The following is a 17,597-nucleotide window of genomic DNA, read 5'->3' as shown; positions in this document are numbered from 1 at the left end:
AGTGGTGCTGGGAAAACTGGACAGCTACATGTAAAAGAATGAAATTAGAACACTCCCTAACACCATACACAAAAATAAACTCAAAATGGATTAGAGACCTAAATGTAAAATCGGACACTATAAAACTCTGAGAGGAAAACATAGGCAGAACACTCTGTGACATAAATCACAGCAAGACCTTTTTTGACCCCCCTCCTAGAGTAATGGAAATAAAAACAAAAATAAACAAATGGGACCTAATGAAACTTAAAAGCTTTTGCAAAGTAAAGGAAACTACAAACAAGATGAAAAGACAACCCTCAGAATGGGAGAAAATATTTGCAAATGAATCAACGGACAAAGGATTAATCTCCCAAATATATAAGCAGCTCATGCAGCTCCATATTAAAAAAACAAACAGCCCAATCCAAAAATGGGCAGAAGACGTAAATAGACATTTCTCCAAAGAAGACATACAGATGGCCAAGAAGCACATGAAAAGCTGCTCAACATCACAAATTATTAGAGAAATGCAAATCAAAACTACAATGAGGTATCATCTCACACCAGTTAGAATGGGCGTCATCAGAAAATCTACAAACAACAAATGCTGGAGAGGGTGTGGAGAAAAGGGAACCCTCTTGCACTGTTGGTGGGAATGTAAATTGATACAGCCACTATGGAGAACAGTATGGAGGTTCCTTAAAATACTAAAAATAGAATTACCTTATGACCCAGCAATCCCACTACTGGGCATATACCCAGAGAAAACCATAATTCAAAAAGACACATTCACCACAATGTTCATTGCAGCACTATTTACAATAGCCAGGTCATGGAAGCAACCTAAATGCCCATCGACAGACCAATGGATAAAGATGATGTGGTACATATATACAATGGAATATTACTCAGCCATAAAAATGAACGAGACTGGGTCATTTGTAGAGACATGGATGGATCTAGAGACTGTCATACAGAGTGAAGTAAGTCAGAAAGAGGAAAACAAATATCGTATATTAACGCATATATGTGGAACCTAGAAAAATGGTACAGATGAATCAGTTTGCAGGGCAGAAATAGAGACACAGATGTAGAGCCCAAACGTATGGACACCAAGGGGGGAAAGCGGCGGGGGGTGAGGGGTGGTGGTGGTGTGATGAATTGGGCGATTGGGATTGACATATGTACACTAATATGTATAAAATGGATAACTAATAACCTGCTTTATAAAAAATATAAAATAAAATTCAAAAAAAAGAAAAAGGGAGGGAAAGCAGGGTCTTGAAGAGATACTTGTACACATGTGTTCACAGCAGCATCATTCACAATAACTAAAACATGAAAGCAACCCAAGTGTCCATCAATGGATGAATGTATAAACAAGATGTGGTCCATCCAATCAGTGGAATGCTATTCAGCCTTAAAAAGGAAGGTCGTTCTGACACCTACTACAACATGGCTGCACCTGCAAGGCATCATGGTCAGGGAAACCAGCCGGACACAAAGGACGGATACTGTGTGACTCCACTTGTATGAGCTGCTTAGAGCCATCAGATTCCTAGAGACAGAAAGTAGGATGGGGGGGAACGGGCTGGGGGAGGGGGAGGGGGCAGGGCTGGGGGAGGGGTAAGGAGGTCACGGGCTGGGGGAGGGGGAGGGGGGCTAGTGTCTAATGGGGACAGAGTTTCCCTTGGGGAAGATGAACACTTCTAGAGATGGATGGTGGGGATGGCTGCACATCAACTTGAATGTACTTAATGCCACCCAGCTGGGCGCTGAAAAATGGTTAACGTGGTACACTTCATGTTATCTGTATTTAACTACACTTTAAAAATCGACATTGATCTCTGCAGTTCACTAGCTGAGACACCTTGAATACGCTTTGTCAGCCCTCTGTGCCTCAGTTTCCCCTCTCATACGGCATGGCTGGTTGTGAGCACTGGTCGAGGTGACCCATAAAAGCAGTTCAGGAAAGTGTCTGCTCAGAACCAGCTGTGGGTCCTGGCCGCTCTCCCCAGCGCAGAGCTGCATCTCTTGGGCTGCACCGTAGATGAGGAAACACGAATCATACTGGGAGTAGTTAATGGTTACTGAGGGCTTACTGTCGAGGAAAGTAAGCTTAGAGAAGTTGAATAACCTTCAAGTTTGTGGAGGTAGGAAGTGGCCAAGGTGGGGTTGGCCCTGGGGCTTCAGAATTCCCTGCCTGCTCTCGGCTGCTACGTTGTTATTTGTAATTAGAGTCCGTGCCACCATGGCTTGGGAGCCCAATTTCATTTTGAAAATACATTTAAAAATTGAGGGACTTTCCTGGTGGTCCAGTGAGTAAGACTCTGCGCTCCCAATGCAGGGGGCCTGGGTTCAGTCCCTGGTCTGGGAATTATATCCCGTGTGCATGCTGCAACTAAACGATCCCGCATGCCACAGCTAAGACTCGGTGCAGGCTAAATAAATAAATAATTGAGACAGGAATCACATACCATACAATTCATGCTTCTAAAGTGTACGTTCCAGTGTTTTTTAGTATATTCTGTGCAACCATCACCATGAATTCCAGAAGAAACCCCAGGCCTGTTAGCAGTCTCTTCCCACACTGCCACCCAGTCCCTGGCAGCCACTCACCTGCTTTCTGCCGCTCTGGATTTGCCTCTTCTGGGCCTTTCGTATAAATGGACTGATACACCATGTGGCCTTTTGTGTCTGGCTGCTTTCACCCAGCATCATGTTTCCGAGGTTCATCCGTGTTGTAGCATCTATCAGTAGTGCATTCCCTTTGACGGCCGCATAGTCCTCCACGGTGTGGCTAGACCACCTTTTGCTTAGCCAGTCATCAGTTGGACATTTGGGTTGTTTGTACCTTTGGCTCTTATGAGTAATGCTGCTCTGCACATTTGTGCCTAAGTTTCTGTGCGGACAGGGTGTTTTCCTTTCTCTTGGGTCGGTAGCTGGGAGTGGCCATGCTGGGACGGGGGCTGATTCCACGCGGAATTGTTCAAGGAGCAGCCTCACCGTTCCCACCACAGCACACAAAGCTTTTGATTTCTTGACATCCTCACCAGCCCTTGTTAGTGATTTTTGATTATAAGCATCCTAGTGGGCGTGACATGGGACCTCATTATGCTTTGAAAATATATTTTTAATTTTCAAAACCCTCTCATCGGCACTGCACTGGCACACGCACCTGGCTGTGTCATGGGGCATCTCAGCTTCCCCAGAGAGCACCCTGCCCTTGCCGGGCAGCCATTCGGAAATGTTTTCCATTTGAAACTATTTGTCCTTGCCATTCAGATGGGCTTTCTTTCCAGACTGTTCTTTATAGTGTACAACCCAAACAGGTGGTGGAGCTGAGCCTGTGACACCCAAAACGAGCTGAGCCAGCCCCACTAGCGGGGCTTCTGGGGTGGCCGACACAACAAACAACAGATGTCACCTCTGAGAGGACTTCAGATCGGGGAACTGTCAGAGATTACAGAGATTGTCACGCTGCATCAAAACCACAACCTCCAGGCATATGCTGTTTACTAGACACTCACCTAAAACATATGCCTGCGGAAAGATCACACATGAAAGAAGGAGAAAAAAAGATATACTCTGCACCTCCTAACCCAGAGGGAGCTGGCGTGGCTGTATTAATATCAGACAAAACAAGAACATTTTAGGAATCATGTTAAAATAGGTTCAAAATATATAAAGCAAAAATTGACAGAACTCCAGGGAGAAATAGACAAATCTAGCACCGTAGAGGGAGGTTTCCATGGGCTTTCCTCGAAGGTATTTAGGTCAAGCAGACAACAGTTCTGTAAAGATTCAGAAAACGTGAAGGAGCCAGTGACTAAGGGCACCCTGACTGAGTCTTCCTCAGTCAGAGCATCTTCCCTCTGCCCCCATGGCCGCAAATGGTGTCTGAAGATGATGGCAAGTTGGAAGCTTGGTGTATTTGAAGAGTGTGATTAGGTTAGAAGTCGGTGCACGCATGTGCACACACACAGACACACAATTGCCACACATTGCAAAGTTTAAAAAAAATCATAACGAGAATTTAAAAATACTTAGAACTACAGCAATAAAAAGAACGAATTAATAAAAGTTGTGGGTGATACTGAAAATGTTATTTAAAGTAAAATTTACAGCTTTAGGGGCTCACGTATCCGCATTATTTTTATTGACCCAAAACATATTAAGTGTAATCACTTGGACTTTCCATACACACAGCAGAGGCGCCATCAAACCAAGCCCCGAACTAAATGTTACCGTGACCTCTATCACTCCCGATTGGTTTTGCACATTCTAGAAGTTCATATAAATGGAAGCTTACAGTGTGTGACATTCATACACGTATCAGCACATTGATTCCTTTTTATTACTGAGTAGTAGTGGGCGATATGGATGTCCGACAGCTCTGTTGATCTGTTAGGCTGTTGATGGGCATTTAGTTGGGGGCTCATATAAAGAAAGCTGCTGTGGACACGCACGTACATGTCTTCGTATGGACGTGCTCATTCATTTCTTTTTGGTACACACCTAGAGCGGAATGGCTTCCTGGGGGTAGGTGAAGTTCAAGTTCATAAGAAACCGGCCAGCGGTCATCTGAAGTGGCTGGCCCACTTTGCACCGCAGCTGGCTCCACTCCCTTGACGACACTTGGTATGACCAGTCTTTTTAGTGTTAGTCATCCTGGTGTGTGTGCACAGCCCTGTCACTGCGGTTTTCTCTTGCGTTTCCCCGCGACTGAGGAGGCTGAGCAGGAGGCGGGGGCGGGGCTGTTGGAGGAGGGGGGAGGGCGGGGGAGGGGCAGGGCCCCGCAGGGAGGAGCTCGGGGCCCCGCAGGGCCAGCTCCTCATTTCTGAACCGCTAGACCCCAGGCCAGCTGCCTTCTGGTTCCGAGGTGTGGCCTCGCCTCGCCCAGCTTCTCTGCGGCTTGGCAGCTGGGAGGCGGGGAAACCGATGTCCCCGACCTTGACCCCAGAAAGTAAAGACAAGCTTCCAAGTGTGTTTAATGAAACTGAAGGAACCTTCTCGCAGAAGAACAAGAGCAGCACACAGGCAGACTCCCTGTGGCTCTCTGTTCGGGATCCATTCCGAAAGTCCAGGCCGGTGTCTGGTGCTCAGTGGGCGCTTCTGGCCTGAGTAACTGTATGATCTGGTTTCCAGACTTCACACACACACACACACACACACACACACACACACACACACACACACACACACACACACACACACACACACACACACACACACACACATGCAGATCCTTTTCACTGAAATGTTGATGCACATTTCAAAAACTAAAAATTAGCTCAGACAATCCAAAAGCAGATTAAGAAATGAATATACCATAACCAAGTGGAGTTCATTCCAAGACTGCAGAGATGATTCAATTAGGAATGATGTTACTATAATTAGTAATATTAATACGTCCAAGGAGGAAAACATGACATCGATCATTGTCAAAAGGTATTTGAAGCAATCCCACTTGCAGGGATCCACCCCAAAGAACTGAAAGCAGGCATCGGGACAGATATTTGTACACCATTGTTCACAGCAGCATTACAACAGCCAAAAGGTGGAAGCAACCCAACTGTCCATCAACTGATGAATGGACAAAGCGCAGTAGAGACACACAGTGGAATGTCATTCAGCCTTAAAAAGGAAGGAAATTCTGATACATGTTTCAACGTGGACAAACCTTGAATACATTGTGCTGAGTGAAATAAACCAAGACACAATTGGACAGAGTGTATGATTCCATTCTATCAGGTGCCTAGAGTAGCCCAGCTCGTAGAGACAGAAAGTAGGATGGTGGGTGCCAGGGCCTGAGGGATGGGAGGGGGAATTATTGTTTAACGGGGACAGAGTTTCAGTTGGGAAGATGAAAAGAGTTCTGCGGATGGATGGTGGTGATGGCTGCAAACCTGTGTGAATCATCTGAACTTAAATGCCACTGAACTCACAGTTAAAAGTGGTCAAAATGGTAAATTTTAAACTTTTTTTTTTTTTTTTTTTTTTGCGGTACACGGGCCTCTCACTGCTGTGGCCTCTCCCGTTGCGGAGCACAGGCTCTGTACACGCAGGCTCAGTGGCCATGGCTCACGGGCCCAGCCGCTCCGCGGCATGTGGGATCTTCCCGGACCGGGGCACGAACCCGTGTCCCCTGCATCGGCAGGCGGACTCTCAACCACTGCGCCACCAGGGAAGACCGATCTTGGCCTTTTTTGACCAAGTCATCTTGATGGGCTCACAGGGGAGTGGGAGCCAACAGTGGCCGAGGGGGTCTTACTTGTGAAATCTGACACCAGTACCCTTTCCTAGTCCTGTGTTAAGCTGAACTGGGAACAAACAGGCCACCCTGTCCCCACGACGAACAATTCTGGGACTGGGCATCCTTTCCCATTGCATTGTCAAACTGGGAACGGAGCAGAGTACACTAGCGTTTGGCTTCAGGACAGACTTGCCCTAGGAAGGTTAAGACTGTAACCCAATCCTGGGTGGAGCCCCACCGCTAGGCTGTGTCCACCAATCCAAAGTCCTGTCCCCAGGTTCCCACCTGGAAATCACTGCGTAGCTCTAAGGCTCTGAGCCTTTCTTCTAGGTTCCTCTGTCGAGGCGGGTGTTCTTCCTCATTGCCTTGGCAGTGAGTCCAGTAAACTCAGCTTTGCCTGATCAACAAGTTTTTCTGGTGGTCATTTTGGGGAGTCTGCCCCCTTGGTCACCTCTAGTGGCTCTGGTGGCTGCACACAGGTAGCAAGGGACCATGCACACACCCTCAGCGTAGCTGGTGTTAGGTTCCCAGGTTAATTAGCCAAAGATGCAGAATGGTCCGAAGCCAGATGGCCACACGGGGTATGGGGAGAGGGTGCAGACGCGGTCTCAGCCCCCAACAGGCCTCAGCTGGGGAGGGTCCCCGAGTCTCATTTCTGCTTACACTCGGGGATCCCTGGGCTTGTCCCACTGTGGGAATGCCTCTGTGAAAGGTGAGAACAATTTGCTGAACACGGGCCTTTGCATATGATTCCATATCATATGTGATTTTTGTTGTACTCAGTTTTTCTACTTTTTGAGACAATTTTGGAGATTTTTATTTTTCAAAGAAAATCATTCATTTAATCTAGAATTTCAAATGTACCACCAGCATAGGGACTTCCCTGGTGGTCCAGTGGGTAAGACTCTGCGCTCCCAATGCAGGGGGCCCAGGTTTGATCCTTGCTTGGGGAACTGGATCCCACAAGTCGCAACTAAGAGTTCGCATGCTGCAGCTGAAGATCCCATATGCCTCAACGAAGAGCCCGTGTGCCGCAACTAAGACCCAGCGCAGCCTAAATAAATAAATAAATGTTAAAAAAAATAAGCTATTATTCAAATATACTGGCAAAGGTTACATTTAGTATTTAGTATTTTAAAAGATTTAAATTTCCTCCTTAACCCATGAGTAGTATTCCACTGTATACATATACCGCATCTTTTTTTATCCATTCATCTGTTGGAAACTTAGGTAGCTTCCTTATCTTGGCTATTGCAAATGATGCTGCCATGAACATTGGGCTGTATGAATCTTTTCAAATTAGTGTTTTCGTTTTCTTTGGATATATACCCAGGAATGGAATTGCTGGATCACATGGTAGTTCTATTTTTAGTTTTTTGAGAAACCTCCATACTGTTTTCTGTAGTGGCTGCACAAATTTACATCCCCACCAACAGTGTATGAGGGTTCCCTTTTCTCCACATCCTCGCCAACATTTGTTATTTGTGGTCTTTTTGATGATAGCCATTCTGGCCGGTGAAGGTTAGTACATTTTTTTTTTTTTTTTACAAATTTAATCAGTTATACATATACATATGTTCCCATATCCCCTCCCTTTTGCGTCTCCCTCCCACCCTCCCTATCCCACCCCTCCAGGCGGTCACAAAGAACCGAGCTGATCTCCCTGTGCTATGCGGCTGCTTCCCACTAGCTATCTACCTTACGTTTGGTAGTGTATATATGTCCATGCCGCTCTTTCACTTTGTGATTAGTACATTTTTGAATGGAAAGTACCAGGAACAAAGTTAAAGACACATCACAAATGAGGATAGAATACTTGTAACACATATGATCCCGATTATGGAAAGAACTCTCCGTACCAATAAGAAAAAGACCCATAGCCCAGTGGAATCTAACCATGAATATGACTAGATAGCTCACGTGAAAAGAAATTCAAAAGGCCAATGCAGGCAAACCAGTGAAGAACGTCCAACCTCACGCACACTGAAATGAAAATAAAAAAGCAAGATATGCCTTCTCACCGATTAGATTTGCAAAGGTGGGGAGTTCCCTGGTGGTCCAGTGGGTAAGACTCCACACTCCCAATGCAGGGGGCCCAGGTTCAATCCCTGGTTAGGGAACTAGATCCCACACGCATGCCACAACTAAGAAGCCCAAATGCTGCAACTAAGAGTCCGCCTACAGCAACGAAGATCCTGCAAGTGGCAGGGAAGATCCCGCGTGCCGCAACTAAGACCCGGCACTGGCTAAATAAATAAATAAACATTAAAAAACCCAAAAAGATTGCAAAGGTGAAACTTTTGACAATACCTGGTGCTTTGGAGGCCACGTGGGCTACATGTACCAAAATGACCTAGTGATCCAGCTCCTGAGGGCGTCACCTAAAAAATACCCTTGCCTAAGTGTGTAAAAATACACATGCGAGGATGCAGGATTGTTTATGGTGGCAAAAGCACAAACAGAAGAAAGAACTGGAAACAACCTGACTCTCCGCAGAGGACCACTTACGTCACTTGATAGTATATCCAGACAGTGTGCGCACCAGGGCACAGCCTTTGGGGGCCCAGTTGGGTGCAGGGGGGCGAGCGTGGTCTGGGTCTCGGGATGTGGACCACTGAGGCTTGTGCGGCTGCGCTCTGCTCTCGGGGAGGAGATGCAGGCGGGGAAAGTGAGAAGGGGTTTGTCTTCCTTTGTACACTACACTCATGTACTGTTTGGGATTCTTCATAAGGAGCAGGTATTTTTAAAAGGCAGTGTTTGTTTTTTTAAAAAATGGACTCTAAAAATGTTCTGGCTAGGAAAAAATGACCACATGGTGGCCAGGAATGGGACTCCTGATCCCAGGTTGGCTTTGCTCCCAGCCTGCTCACTGGTTGCCTTAGAAACAGGCTAAGAGACGGGGAGCCAGTTATCTTGGGGAGCCATTAAGGCAGTGACTCAGCAGAAAACCCAACCCAGGAGGGAGGTCTCCATTCACTGTGCCTGCTTTCTCTTCTAGAAAAACAACAGCGAGGGAGTATTTCTGATGTCACATTTGCAAACTGGTGAGATGATAAAAAATGAAGGCGATAGGACAAGTCGACCGTCTCTTCTAATTTGTCACTAGCTGAGCGGTGTCTCTCTGCTCTCCTGTCCCTAGGAGACCACAGGTCCCCTGCCCTCTGCCAGCCTGGACCCTCCTGCTGACGGTGCAAAGAAAGCTTTCTTTCGCAAGTGCTTACTCCAGGTTGCCACAGCAACTGATGGCCCGTAGAGCACAAGCAAACCAAAAAAACCACCCAGCATTAGCGGTGCAATTTAGTACGGTTCGTACCTTCAACGGAGAGAAAAGTGAAGGGACATAGGTTTGCTTGGACTTCGCTCTGGCTTGCCTGAGCACAGATCTGTCTGAGCACAGATCTGACTGACAGCACAGTTTAACCTCTGAGTTTCGTGAGGAGACCCGACTGGTAGGAGAGAAGGCTGGAGGGCCAGGCAGGGGCAGGGTCCCCGCAGCAGGATGCAGGCAGCTGCAGCCAGCCGTGACAGAGCTGACAGCGGTTTGGCCAAGGCAGGGCTATGGAGATGGAACGAGGCAGGGGGGAGAAATCCACAGTGTGGAAGAAGATAAGATGTGTTGGTTAGCTGGTGTGAGTGAAGGAGTGGGAGGCGTCAAGAAAAACTTCTGGCGACTTCTTCTGATTCTGGCCACGACTGATAAGAGTATATCAGACTAACTCTCACTGAAAACAGCTAGAGAAGCTGGAGAAAATGTATATATATATTTTTTTGCGGTACGCAGGCCTCTCACTGCTGTGGCCTCTCCCGTTGCGGAGCACAGGCTCCGGACGCACAGGCCCAGGGGCCATGGCTCACGGGCCCAGCCGCTCCGCAGCATGCGGGATCCTCCCAGACTGGGACACGAACCTGTGTCCCCTGCATCGGCAGGCGGACTCTCAACCACTGCGCCACCAGGGAAGCCCCAAAATGTATATTTTTAAAGAACCATTTGAAGGCACCAGAGAACAAGCAAGCAGCAAAGGCCTGACTTGAGGGGCTACAATCCTTGAGATGAGGGTGCACGCAAGAGTCACCCTGGGGCCTCCCTGGTGGCGCAAGTGGTTGAGAGTCCGCCTGCCGATGCAGGGGATACGGGTTCGTGCCCCGGTCTGGGAGGATCCCATATGCCGTGGAGCGGCTGGGCCCGTGAGCCATGGCCGCTGGGCCTGCGCGTCCGGAGCCTGCGCGTCCGGAGCCTGTGCTCCGCAACGGGGGAGGCCACAACAGTGAGAGGCCCGCATACCGCAAAAAAAAAAAAAAAAAAAAAAAAAAAAAGAGTCACCCTGGCTGGTTCTCAAACAGCAGAGGAAAGAGGACAGAAGCAATATTTGAAGAGATAGTGGCCGGGAATTTTCCAAAAGTGACAGAAAGACATCAAACCCCAGGTTCAAGGAGGTTACAAACATTAAGCAACACAGACACCAAGAAAATCCCAGCTAGGCAGGAAGCACATCGCACAGTCAGACCGCTGAAAATCCAAGACAGAGAAGAACTACTGAAAGCACCTAGAGGGAAACAACACATTGACTGCAGAGGCACTGTAATAAGACTGATGATGGCTTTTCAACAGAAATAATGAAAGGTGACGGGATAATGTATTTAAAAGCGCTGAAGGAGAAAAACTGCCAACCTGGAGTTCTATACCGAGCAAAATAGCCTTTAAAGATGAAGGCAAGGGCTTCCCTGGTGGCGCAGTGGTTGAGAGTCCGCCTGCCGACGCAGGGGACGCGGGTTCGTGCCCCGGTCCGGGAGGATCCCACATGCCGCGGAGCAGCTGGGCCCGTGAGCCATGGCCGCTGTGCCTGTGCGTCCAGAGCCTGTGCTCCGCAACGGGAGAGGCCACAGCAGTGAGAGGCCCGCGTACCGCAAAAAAAAAAAAAGAAAAAAAAAAAGATGAAGGCAAAATAAATAAATTTCAGGCAAACGTTGGGGCAACTCAACGCCAGCCTACCTGTCCTGTAAGAAATATTGCAGGTAGTTCTTCAGGCTGAAGGAAAATGACCCTGCCCGTGAGAGGATGCTCAACGTCATTAGTCACTAAGGAAGGAGAAACCCAGACTTCAATAAGCTGGTCCTTCATACCTACTAGAACGGCTATCATCGAAAGGACAGACAGTAACGTGGGGTTGCTGAGGACATGGACAAATTAGAGCCCTCACAGGTTGCTGGTGTGGCTGTAAAATGGCGCAGCCCTTGTGGAGATAGACAGGTCCTCAAAATGTTACACATACGTTACCATATCACCTAGCCACTCCCCTCCCAGAGAAATGAAACACAGCCACAGGAAAACTTACACACAAACGTTCATAGCGGCACTCTTCATAGCAGCCCCGAAGTGGAAACAACCCACATTTCCATCTATGGAAGAATGGATAAACAAAGTGTGGTCTCGGGACTTCGCTGGTGGTGCAGTGGTTAAGAATCCACCTGCCAGTGCAGGGGACACGGGTTCGAGTCCTGGTCTGGGAAGATCCCACAGGCCGCGGAGCCACTAAGCCCGTGCGCCACAACTACTGAGCCTGCGCTCTAGAGCCCACGAGCCACAACTACTGAAGCTCGCGCGCCTAGAGCCTGTGCTCCGCAACAAGAGAAGCCACCGCAACGAGAAGCCCGCGCACCACAATGAAGAGTAGCCCCGGCTCGACGCAACTAGAGAAAGCCCGCGCGCAGCAACGATGACCCAATGCAATCAAAAATAAATAAAATAAGTAAATTTATTAAAAAATTTTAAAAATGAAGTGTTATTCCAAAAGTACTGACGTCTAGGCCATGGGATCCATAGAGGGGTTTTGGTGGTTTGCAGTAGTCAAGGTCAGAAAACATCTGAGGATGGATCATGCTTGTTAATGGCTCCTATGGTGATGTTATCCTCCGATTATTTTCTTTACCTTATTTTCGATCAAGAAATGAAATCATCTGAGAAAGAAAGCAAGGGAGGGAAGGAGGGATCCAGGGTGGAAGACCGGAGCTGAGGGAAGGCAAGCAGAGCGTTAGAAGGGGACTCTATTTTTTTTTTTTTTTTGCCGTATGCGGGCCTCTCACTGTTGTGGCCTCCCCCGTTGCGGAGCACAGGCTCCGGACGCGCAGGCTCCGGACGCGCAGGCTCAGCGGCCATGGCTCACGGGCCCAGCCGCTCCGCGGCATATGGGATCCTCCCAGACCGGGGCACGAACCCGTATCCCCTGCATCGGCAGGCGGACTCTCAACCACTTGCGCCACCAGGGAGGCCCTTTTTTTTTTTTTTTTTTTTGCGGTACGCGGGCCTCTCACTGTTGTGGCCTCTCCCGTTGCGGAGCACAGGCTCCGGACGCGCAGGCTCAGCGGCCATGGCTCACGGGCCCAGCCGCTCTGCGGCACGTGGGATCTTCCCAGACCGGGGCACGAACCCGTGTCCCCTGCATCGGCAGGCGGACTCTGAACCACTGCGCCACCAGGGAAGCCCCAGAAGGAGACTCTATGAGGTAAACACAGCATAAGTCAAACCATGCCAACGTGAAGACAGGAGCACCAGGGCAAGGGGGACCCAAGAAGGATGACACAAGTGACACTGAAAGAAGGTGCGAAAGGAAACAGGAAGGAACACAGAGCAGTTGGGACGACATGGCCATGGTTAGTGGGCACCGGGTTTATGTTGGAGATGATGAAAAAGTCTGGGGGTTTCACTAGTGCTGATGGTTACGCAGCACTGAATGTATCCAGTGCAACTGAATCGGATCCAAATGGTTCACATGATAAGTACTATGTCATGTGTATTTTACCACAACAAACACACGCACAACCATATGGGCAATTACATTAAAATGTCAATGAATAAACAATGATTGCCAGGCTGGATTAAATGGAAAAAAACCCCCGACAATATGTTGCTTAAAAGAGTCACGTTGTATTTTGAAAAAACAGCTATATTGAGGTAAAATTGCCATAAAATCAACAGCACGTAGTTTAAAGCCTAGCCTTTGAAAGTTCTATCTGTGAAACCGTCACCACAACTGAGAGAACGGCCATATCCATGACCTCCAAAAGTTTCCTCTCGCTCCTGGTGACCCTTCCCTCCTGCCCCTCCCTCCCCGCCCACCCCTAGGCAGCCACCTATCAGCCTCTGTCAGGAGAGAGAAGTTTGCATTTCCTAGAATTGTATATAAGTGGATTCATCCAGTGTGTATGCTCCTTTCACTCTGTAGTTATTCTGAGTCCAACAGTTTGTTCCTTTTTATTGGTAAGTTTTCTTCTGTTGTGTGAACACACAATTTGTTTATCCCACCACCTGATGGCCGTTTGGATTGTTTGCACTGTCTGGCTGCTGTGACTAGAGCAGCTGTGAGCATTCATGAACAAGTTTTTGTGTGGACATAGAATTCGTTTCTCTCAGATCGATGTTAGCAGGGGGAAGAGCTGTATCATGGTATAAGTGGATGATAACATTTTAAGACGCTGCCACACCATTTTCCGAAGTGGCTGACCCATTTTACGTTCCCACCAGCAGTGGAGGAGAGTGCCAACTGCTCTACAATTTATATGGAAATGCAAAGGGCCCAGAAAAACTACGACAATCTGGAAGAAGAACAAACCTGAGGGCTCACCACTCACAGAAATTGAGACTTCCTCTAAGGCTGCAGTGATGAAGCTGGGGTGCTGCTGGTAGAGGGACACCAGAGAGCCTGGTGTAATGGAACAGAGGTCACATCTGGCCAGCAGATTGATGACAAAGTCCCCACTTTGATTCAGTGGGGAAGGATGGTCTTTTTACTAACTGGTGTGGGACAGACTGGATGTCCATGTGGGGAAAAAAGGACAGCTTGATGCAGGCCTCTGCCACCAGAAACAAAAATCAATTTGAGATATAGCATGGACCTAAATAGGAAACGTAAAGCAATGAAGTGTCTAGAAGTCTAAGGAGAATATCTTCATGACCTTGAACAGAGCACAGAAAAGATCAACATGTCGAACTTCACTAAAATGAAGAACTGTTCATCAAAGACGTCATTAGGAGAGTGAAAAGGTAAACTCCAGAGTGGCAGGAGATACTATGGGACACATATTATCCAAGACCAATCCTCTGAATGGACACAGAAGCACCGCATATCAGCAAGGACAAGGACCTCATCACACAGTGTGCCTTTCCCAGGAGAGGACGTCCAGATGGCCAATAAACAAGCGAACTCCTGTTCACCATTAGTCATCGGGGAAACGCAAACTTAAACCACAACGAGCCTAACCCCTGTCAGAACGATTACAATGAAAACGTGCTGGGGAAGGGGGTAAACTGGTACAGCCACTCGGGAAAACGTCTGTCAGAAATCTGCTAAAACCGACCGCACGCATCCCACGTGACCCACCAGTCCTGCTCCCAGTTCGGATGCTTGGGCTACTCCGGTACCGCGTCACGCTAGCTGAACTGAAACAACGTTTCCCAGAGTCCCGCTCGCTGTGTGGTCTCAGGTCAGGATTGGCCACAGGAGAAATCTGCATGGGATCTGGCAGCTGGGGGGCAGCAACCCACAGCAGCACTTCCCACGGGTCCAAATTCCAGGCCAGCTGCCCACGTGACTTTGTGCTGTGGGGTGCCCGCTTGTCTGCAGGCCACTTGCATCGCCAGCATTTGGATACAGCGAGAAAGATGCAGGCAGGCTCCATTCGGGTTTACTCTCCCACGAACGGCTGTCTCTCCCTTCCAGGGCCACGACTGCTGACCTGAGGCCCAACACCAGAGGCAGAAGCCACAGCCTCATGTAGATTTGCAGGTCTAACCGTATCTGTAACGATTATTCTCTTACCAGTAGTCGCTCTGCCTCTCGGCCTAAACCCTAACGGATGTAACATCCAAGAGGAAGGGGGGCATCTGTAACCAAGACATGCATGAAAATGTCCAGGGAACCTTTATTTATACCAGCACCAAACTGAAAACAACCCAGACATCCGTGAAGGGGAGAAGGGACAAAATGCGGTCTGTTTCTACAACAGAACACCCCTCAGGCATGAAAGCCCATCAGCTACTGCTGCTCGCAATAGCACAGCTGCATCTCAAAACTATGTGCCGAGTGAAAGAAGCTGGGCACGAAAGGGCCCGTGCTACACAGTTCCATTTATGGGAAGTTCAAGAACACAGCAGACTCATCTCTGTGTTTGAAGCCAGCCTAGCGCTCCTCTCGCATGAGGGACCTTTGCAGGCTGACGGAAATGCCCTTGGGCTGCTTTTCAACCCGTCCATGAATCTTGACACCCCTCCCATCAAAAGCTGGACTGTAATTCCTTTCCCCTCGAGGGTGCAGCAGAAAGCAGACCATGAAAGGTGACACAGTCTCCAGCAGGCTGTCTCAAGAGGTTCAGTCTTAGAGGCCAGCCCCGTGCTGGGAAGAAGCCACACGGCCACAAGGAAGAGGTATGTGTAGGTGTCCTAGTCCCAGCAGGGTCCCTGGCTAACCACCAGACACGTATGGGAGCCTCCGGATGGTCCCAGCAACCAGCCTTCTGGTCACTCCAGCTGACACTGAGTTGTCCCATCGGAGCCCCGCCCAGGTTGCAAGTTCACAGGCAAAGTTAATGTCATCATTTCAGCCCCTCAACTTCGAGGTGGTTTGGAACAACAGATAACTGGTACCTACTTAGATCTCAGCAGTGGCTGTCACCTGGCTGTTTACAGCTATATAGAGTCAGTGAGCTGATGAAAGTAGATCCAGGAGGGAGGAAGAAATGGATCCTGCAGGAGAAAGATGGGGTGATCTCAGGATTGAAGAATTCCTCAGAAAAGAGGGGAAGTTCTGATTCTGGCCAGAATAGCCCTCTCGGTGTGAACAACTAGGAAACCAGTCAAAATATTTGAAACAACTATTTTCAGATATCGGACAGCAGGCAGCACAGGACTGTGATCAGAAGGAAAACAAATGTGGTGACTACTACGAGCAGCCTGCATTTCTGCCTGGAGGTACTTTCCAGAATATGGTGCAGGAAGAGGGGGCTCCTGAGCAGAACCAGTGGTCTCAGTTATTAGAGCTAACAAACCAATAGCAGAGAAAAAATAGAATACCAGAAATATTTGATTAATCAAAAGAAATCAGGAATAGAGGAGAAAAGGAACAAAGAACAGATGGGACAAATAGAAAATAAATAACAGGATGACAGACTTAACAACCAAAAGCAAATAAATAAATAAAATTGATTCTAAAAAAAAAGTAAGACTGAAAAAGAAACAAACAGACAAAAAAATAAAACAAAACAAAAAGTAACACCAAACCATATGCATCTATAAATGCACTTTAAATACAAAGACACAGATAGGTTAAAAGAACAGAACCGAAAAAGTTATACCACGGAACAAATTAGGCATAAGGAAGTTGGGAGTAGCCACTCATATTCATACCAGATAAAGCAGGCATCAAAAGAAAGAACATTACCAGAGATAAACAGGGGCATTAAATGATAATAAAAGGGCCAATTTATCAAGAACACAACAATCCTAAATGTGTATGCACCCAATGATAGCTTCAAAACACATGCAGCAAAATCTGACAGAACTGAAAGGAGAAAGACAAATTCACAATTACAGTTGGAGACTGCAATCCTTTTCTCTCAGTGTGCCAGAGACTCGAACACTATCAACCACCTTGACCTAACTGACATTTACAGAACACTCCACCCAACTGCTGAATATATACTCTTTTCAAATACACATGGAACATTCACCAAGCTAAACCATAGGTTAAGCCATAAAACAAGTCTCGATAATCGTAAAAGAAATGCAACTATACAGAGTAAATTCTCTGACCACAACAGAATTAAAAGTACATAACAAAAAGATATCTGCAAAATTCTCAAATATTTGGAAACTAAATACACTTCTAAGTAAGATATTGGTTAAAGAAATAATCACAAGGAAAATTAGAAAACATTATGAACTGAATGATAATGAAAACAGAACGTATCCAAATGAGTAGAATGCAGCTTATGTTAGAAAAAGAAAGGTTTAAAATCAGTGATTTAAGGTTATGCTTTAAGAAGCTGAAAAAATATGAGCAAAATAAGATTACTCCAAAACAAGTAAAAGAAAGGAAATGATAAAGAGTGGAAAATCAGTAAAACAGAAAATGGGCAAACAATGGAGAAAAATCAGTGAAACCAAACTTGCTTCTTTGAAATGATCAATAAAATTGATAAGCCTCTATTTAGGCTGATCAAAAAAAAGGAAAGACAAAAATTACCAATATTGGGGATGAAAGAGGGGCTATTGCTATAGATCCTACAGACATAAAAGGGTAAGGGGGGATTATTAAAGTTTATACCAACTGAGATGAAATGGGCAAATTCCTTGAAAGACACAAGTTAC

Source organism: Mesoplodon densirostris, chromosome X (genome assembly GCF_025265405.1).
Source record: "Mesoplodon densirostris isolate mMesDen1 chromosome X, mMesDen1 primary haplotype, whole genome shotgun sequence".
Taxonomy (NCBI): domain Eukaryota; kingdom Metazoa; phylum Chordata; class Mammalia; order Artiodactyla; family Ziphiidae; genus Mesoplodon; species Mesoplodon densirostris.
Note: the sequence above shows the minus strand (reverse complement) of the source record.